The sequence below is a fragment of the Aotus nancymaae genome, unplaced genomic scaffold, assembly GCF_030222135.1.
Source record: "Aotus nancymaae isolate 86718 unplaced genomic scaffold, 86718_ANA_hifiasm-v0.15.2.pri h1tg000053l, whole genome shotgun sequence".
Lineage (NCBI taxonomy): Eukaryota > Metazoa > Chordata > Mammalia > Primates > Aotidae > Aotus > Aotus nancymaae.
In genome coordinates, this window is record NW_026988467.1 from 26,643,929 (window position 1) to 26,651,250 (window position 7,322).

Below are 7,322 nucleotides of genomic sequence, written 5' to 3' on the forward strand. Positions count from 1 at the left end.
TGTAAAAATCCATTGGCATTTTCTATACTTAATGCATAATAACTGGTCTTATAAATCTAAATTATCCCTATAAATCTAAATTAAATGCCCAGGTTTAAATGTATTCATCATTTAATTAATAAAGTGTGAGCACATAACCACTACTAATCTGTTTACTTCAAGCCAACTTTTCCTCTTTAAAGGATGTATTTCTCTGCAATGTGTGGGTGGGAGGAAGGAGGGATCCCAGGGTCCCTGGAAAGTTTGCCAACTGTAGGCACTGCCCATCTTCAGGGTGCCCTCCAGAGCAGCCTGGGCCTCTTTGCACCTGGCCTCCTCCAGCCTCTGGGTCACTTTCCTTCCAGGGATAGAGGAGAAGGTGATCAGAGCGGCCTGAAGGTGTCGGTGTGAGCAGGAAACAAGAGGTCTGGCTTAGCCATGAAAGTGCTGTGTGACCTTGGACAAGTTGCTTACCCTCTCTGGGCCTTGGTTTCTCCTTCTCCATAATAAGGCAAGGACTAGATTGTCACAGAGGGCCTTCTTAGCAGCTGTGGGGAGGGAGTTGTGGGTTGTAGGGGGTTGACCCATGACAAGAGGTGTGACCTTCAAGTGACTTAACCTCAGTTTCTTCATCCCTACTTGCAGGGTAGTACGAGCCTCATAGGGTGTGGGGGAACCTGAGACAAGGAAATAGGTGGCGCGTGCTGAGTTCAGGGTCTGACCAGTCAGGTGTCCTGTGAATGTCAGCTGTTACTCTCCTCCCAGGGCCGCATCTCCTGGGTCGTTTGTCAGGTTATCAAAATGATATTAAGAAGATTTAGAGCAAGTAAAGTGAAAATTGGGAACACAGGGCTAAATTCTCAGTGCGCAGTGTCTGCATCTCCCCCAGGCTCTCGCTCCCTGAGCCCTGCCTTTGGTTTTAGCTCCTGCTGCCTCTGTTCCCAGTGTGCACAGCTCAAAGTCTGGGGCTCCAAAGGTCAATTTCTCTGAGCATCTGGATCTGGAATGAAATGTGCCTCCAAAAAGCCGAGAGCTCTCTCAGCATCGTGTTCACGTGTTCTCTGCACAGCTCAGGAGGCAGCAGCAGGGCTTTCAGGCAAGAGCAGCTCTTGGCATCCACAAGAACCTGGAACCCTCGGTGGGACCCAGGGCTGGGCCCCCAGCCCTCCTGGAGGACCCTGTCTGTAGGAGACTCCAGGATACAGCCTGGAGGTGAACCAAGGCAGGGTTTCCTAATTTGAGCAGGACAGTAGTGAAAAAATTGACCCACCTGTAACCAGACTCCAACAGAAGACTGAAGCTGTGCTTAGGAACTGCAGGACACCACTGCCCTTGACATTCCTGGGAGGATCCCTGAGCCTCCAGCAAGGCCAGGAGGGGAACTCCGGGAGGCTTGAAGTTTGCTTCCCACAGTTACGGGGAGCCGCATGACCTAGGAGGCCTCCACAGGAAACCCACCCTGAGATGAATGGGATCAACTGGGACCAGACTGGGCTATGCCAAGAGGTGAACGCTTGAATAACAGCATCTCAAAGAGATTCCTTTGTGTTTCTAGCTGTCAGTAAATATCTACCCAGCTACCCAGACTAAAAACCTGTTCATCGAGACCCACGATCCACTCTTCACCAACATCCAGGTGACCACTGAATCCCTGCTCACCCACCACCTCCCAGCTTCCTCACTAACAGCACCTGTGCACCCATCCCTGCTACCTTCATGGGTGACTGCCATGCGCAGTCCTGATGGACACTGAAGCCTCTCAACTGGGCCCAGTTCCACTACTCCCCCAGCTCTCCCTTCACTTCACCTGTCCCCCAGTCCTCCCTCCACGTCACCCTTCCCCCAGCCCTCCTTCCACTTCACCCTTCCCCCAGCCCTCTTTCCACTTCACCCTTCCCCCAGCCCTCCCTCCACTCTACCCCTCCCCCAGCCCTCCCTCCACTTTACCCCTCCCCCAGTCCTCCCTCCACTTCACCCTTCCCCCAGCCCTCCCTCCACTTCACCCCTCCCCCAGCCCTCCCTCCACTTCACCCCTCCCCCAGCCCTCCCTCCACTTCACCCCTCCCCCAGCCCTCCCTCCACTTCACCCCTCCCCCAGCCCTCCCTCCACTTCACCCCTCCCCCAGTCCTCCCTCCACTTCACCCCTCCCCCAGCCCTCCCTCCACTTCACCCCTCCCCCAGCCCTCCCTCCACTTCACCCCTCCCCCAGCCCTCCCTCCACTTCACCCCTCCCCCAGCCCTCCCTCCACTTCACCCCTCCCCCAGCCCTCCCTCCACTTCACCCCTCCCCCAGTCCTCCCTCCACTTCACCCTTCCCCCAGCCCTCCCTCCACTTCACCCCTCCCCCAGCCCTCCCTCCACTTCACCCCTCCCCCAGCCCTCCCTCCACTTCACCCCTCCCCCAGCCCTCCCTCCACTTCACCCCTCCCCCAGCCCTCCCTCCACTTCACCCCTCCCCCAGTCCTCCCTCCACTTCACCCTTCCCCCAGCCCTCCCTCCACTTCACCCCTCCCCCAGCCCTCCCTCCACTTCACCCCTCCCCCAGCCCTCCCTCCACTTCACCCCTCCCCCAGCCCTCCCTCCACTTCACCCCTCCCCCAGCCCTCCCTCCACCTCACCCCTCCCCCAGTCCTCCCTCCACTTCACCCTTCCCCCAGCCCTCCCTCCACTTCATCCCTCCCCCAGCCCTCCCTCCACTTCACCCCTCCCCCAGCCCTCCCTCCACTTCATCCCTCCCCCAGCCCTCCCTCCACTTCACCCCTCCCCCAGCCCTCCCTCCACTTCACCCCTCCCCCAGCCCTCCCTCCACTTCACCCCTCCCCCAGCCCTCCCTCCACTTCACCCCTCCCCCAGCCCTCCCTCCACTTCACCCCTCCCCTAGTCCTCCCCCCACTACACCCCTACCCAAGCCCTTTCTCCACTCCACTCCTCCCCAATCCCTCACTCTTCTCTACCCCTCCCCAGCTCTCTCTCCACTTCACCTGTCCCCCAGACCTCCCTTCACTACACCCCACCCCAACTCCTCTCCTCTCCACCGCTCCCTCACCTCTCCCTCCACTTCATTCCTCCCCAGCCCTCCTTCTACTACACCCCTCCCCCATCCCTCCCTCCACTCCACCCCTCCCCAGCCTTCCCTCCTCTCCACCCCTCCCTAACCCTCCCTCCACTCCACCCCTCCCCTAGCCCTCCTTCCACTCTACCCCTCCCCCAGCCCTCACTCCTCTCCAACCTTCCCTCATCTCCACTCCTCCCCCAGCTGTCCCTCTTCTTCACTTTTCCACCAGGCCTCCCTCAACTCCACCCCTCCCCCAGCTCACTCCACTTCACTCCCCCAGCTCTCCCTGCTCTCCACTCCTCCCCACCCCTTTCTTCCACTCCACCATTCCTCTAGCCTATCCCCTACTCCACTCCTCCCCCCATCCCTCCCTCCACTCCACCCCTCCCAGCCTACTCTCCATGCATTTCTAAAATGCACATCCCAGAGTCTCCTCAAGGCCTCCTGCTACCCAGGCTCCCCACCACACTCAAGGTCAAGGTCAGACCCCTCCTTGTGGCTCCTGAGGTCCCATGGGGTGCAGCCCCTGCTGCCTTATTTATCATTTTCTCAATCCTCGGCCACACCTCACCTCCCATGACCTGCGGGAGCCTCAGGGACTTGCTGTCCTGCTGGCATTTAACTCACTTGCCTTCTCCAGGGCCTTTGCATGAGCTCTTCCCTCGGCCCTGAAACCCCTCCCTCCTCACTGACCCCCTTGCCCTTGGGCCTCCAGGTCTGCATCCCGAGATGAATGAAATCAGCTGGGACCAGGATCTTCCCGACTGTCCAATCCAAGAGGGGCTTCCTCTGTGCCCCACAGTTCCATTCTCATCAGAAAACTGACCACCTAAATGGACCACCCATTTCTCTACTGCCTCCCTCATCTGACTGGGAGCCACCTGAGGGCAAAGGCACATCTCACCCATCCCTGTATCCCCAGGACCTGGCTTCAGGCCTGGCCCAGTCAAGGGCTTCAGTGCACATTGACAGAGGCATGAAGAATATCAAGTTGGCAGAGTGTGGAGGGGCAGTGTGTCCCAGTGGTCACACGGTGTGGCCAACACCATTTGTCACTAACACCCACCTGCCCTCCCTTCCTCCTTCTCTTGCCCTCATGGAGGATAGGTGCCTATTATTGGGAATAATTCTGATTGGTCTAAAGTAGCCATGGTAATCTCGTCTCTCTTGGCCAGTGATTGGCCCAGGATAAGGGACAGACTTATCTGGAATAATTCTGTGCCTTATTGCTCTCCTTCTTTCTGGCTGGCACTCAGACAAAATGCCTGACGCCGTGGCAGCCCCCTTGTGACCATGAGGTAGCAGAGAGACGAAACCTAACAAGCCAAGAATGGCAGAACCGAAAAGCAGAGACGCCTGGCATGTGATGGCATCATGAGTGCCCAGCACCAGCAATTGTCCTCTGGACCTCATTTCAGGTAAGAAAAATAAACCTGTATTTGCTAAAGCTACTATTAGTCAAGTTTTCTGTTACAGCCACACACAGTTGTCACAGATCCAGGCAGATCCCTATTCTGTCACTGACTAGTTGAGTGGCTTTGGACAAGCCACTTAGCTTGTGAGCCTCACTTTCATCCTCTGTCCAGTGGACTGCTCCCTTGTAGTATGCTTTTCGAGGCAGGGACAATAGCTGTCGTGTTCAGTGAAGAGCTCGTGCAAGCCTAACATTGCTAACATTCATCAAGAGCTTATTATGTGTCAGCAACTGATGGGAGCACTTTGCATAAATTATCTACCTTAGCTCTTCCCAGAACACCGGGAGATAAATAATATTATCACATTCTACAGATGAGAAACTGAGGCATAGAGTGGCCGAGGAACTCGTTCTGGGACCCGCAGCTGGTAAGTGACAGAGACGGATCATGAACCCAGAAAGTCCACGTTCAGCACGCACACTCCTGACCAAGATGGATCGTGAACCCAGAAAGTCCACGTTCAGCACGCACAATCCTGACCGAGACGGATCGTGAACCCAGAAAGTCCACGTTCAGCACGCACACTCCTGACCGCTGTGCTATCGACAGTGCCCTGGCACACGGTGGACGCTCAAAGCATAGTTGCTGAGTAATGAATGGACCAGAAGCAAGAGTTACTCAGGAACACACGGACCAGTCCAGCTCCTTCCACCACTGCCTCGGATTGCAGGGAAATGCTGGAGCAGGGATGAAGTGGGGAGCCCCTGAGCTTGCCCCCAACTCCCAATCAAGGCCACACTTAGGATTCTTGGCCCCTTTGGCGCATCGCTGGACTGGATTGACTAGACACCCTCTTAGGATCTTCTGTGATTGAGATCATGTTTGCTTTCATGTTAACTTTTATTACTTACTGATTTTTCCAGTTTGCTTTAGCTGTGTCTATTTTTATTTGCTTAAAGTAATAGATGCTGTTTGGTGAGAGCAGTAGGGTATGAATTCTATAATCACAGCCAGAGATCCTCTCCCATAGTAATGAGACCATTGCCCCCTGAGAGGCCAGGTGATGGGACCTGCCTATCACTCTGGCCACAAGGACTGGATTGGGAGGGCCTGAGGCGGAGGTGTTCTCTTCTCATCAGGGTTAGTGGTAGGAGCTGAGTGCGGGCGCGGGCTCTAGGTGAGGGGTCTGGGTCTGGGTCTGCAGGCAGAGGCAGAGGGTTCAGAGTGAATGCAGGGCTGTGTTCAGTGGGAGGAAAGGGAAGGCCTAGTGTGGAAGCCCCAGCAGTGCTCAGGTGGGAGGGGTGGTGGGACAGCGGGCAGGGCTGCCAGGCCAGCCAGGTCCCCAAGAGAAGGTGTGAATGGTCCCAATTCCCTCTCCATTCCTTTCACTGCTTTTGTTATCTCTCACCCCATTTATGCCTCTGGCAGGAAGAGGGACTTTTCTAGCTCCTAACCATTGTACATTGCTGCCCTGGCACACAGCAGGGGCTCGATAAAGAATCCTTCAGCAAATGAACCATCCCGTGCCATGAGCTGCTCGGCCACCTGTGTGCCAAAGTATTTGTCCCACCGTTCTTGGTAAATGAGTCATTTAGCATGCCAACTTTGCCAACAAGTTTATAAGGAGATGTTTACCTGAGAGTTGGGCTCTAGAAATGGATTTTCAGTGAATTGTCTAACTCGGAAGAAGAGTGACACAGTCTCAGAGAAAGGGGCAGGTTCTGGTAGGGCTGGGTGTGGCGGGAGATGCTGCTGCGGGGAGGTTGGGACGGGCCTGGGAGGGTGAGCCTAGGGATGTGCTCAGCCCGGAGGTGCTCCTAGAGGGCCCCGGGCTAGGGAAGCCATGCTTGTGTTTCGGTGGTAGAAAGGCTGGCCCAGGTGCCCTGTCCTCGGCCCTCACCCCTGCTTGTCTCCTGCTGACAGGAGGAGCAGGTGAGCACAGCCTGGGTCCTCTCAAGTCCACCGGGACCCTCATTCTTGCCTTTCCCTTATTTAATGGACGATTATTTTGATTTAAAGGCAACACTGAACCACAGCTGTGGCTGAGGAAGGAACACTGGCCAGTGAATGAGAAGATGTCAGTCAATTCCAGCAACCTCAGACCAATTGCTTCCCTCTTGGGGTCTCAGTTTTCTAGTCTGTAAAATGGGCTATTAAACTCAGTGCACTAAGGGCCCTTCCAGTGCCAATATTCTGGTTCCTTGGGCCGGTCTCAGACATCTCCATGGTCACTATGAGTCTATGTGTGGAAGGGACATTGATCAAGCACCTTCATTGCCTCCTTCAGCCCTCACCATGGTCCTTCCAGGGATTGTTCCTGTGACCCCATTTTCCAGACAAGGCATCCAGTGTCACCCAAGTGCCAGAGTATTTAAACCAGGCCAGAGTATCTCTGCAGCCCAAGCTTCAAACACCCCTGTACTCACCAGCTGTGAGGTTTTGGGTAAGTGGCCTCACCTCTCTGTACCTCAGCCTCCCTGTCTGTCAAACGGGGATAGTACTTACCTCAACAGGCTGATATGAAGGTTAAATGGGTTAGTATATGTAAGGTACTGGATTAGGCACTGGGCACACAGTAAGTGATCAATAGATGCTCACTGTTACTCTGCTCCCTGGAAACCCTACTGTTTGTTTTTCTTTTATTTTAGAGATAGGGTTTCACCATGTTGGCCAGGCTGGTCTCGAACTCCTGACCTCAGGTGATCCACCTGACTCAGCCTCCCAAAGTGCTGGGATTACAGGTGTGAGCCACCACACCCAGCCTCCTACTGAGTGTTGAGTGCACTGGAGGCTCCTTGTGAAGTTGGAGGGTGGTAGTGGTGAGAGTCATTGAAACGCTGAAGCCAGCAAGGTAAAGCCTGCTCAGTGTGGA

General features: G+C 55.3%; 1 long non-coding RNA gene across 1 annotated transcript; it reads left to right on the forward strand.

Annotated features, from left to right (window-relative positions):
• Positions 1-996: 996 nt before the first annotated feature.
• LOC105708408 (uncharacterized) lies at positions 997-5,372 on the forward strand. Its single transcript, XR_001105294.2, has 3 exons — positions 997-1,615; positions 4,292-4,453; positions 4,824-5,372. It is a non-coding gene; the product is annotated as an uncharacterized LOC105708408 (long non-coding RNA).
• The last annotated feature ends 1,950 nt before the right edge of the window (positions 5,373-7,322 follow it).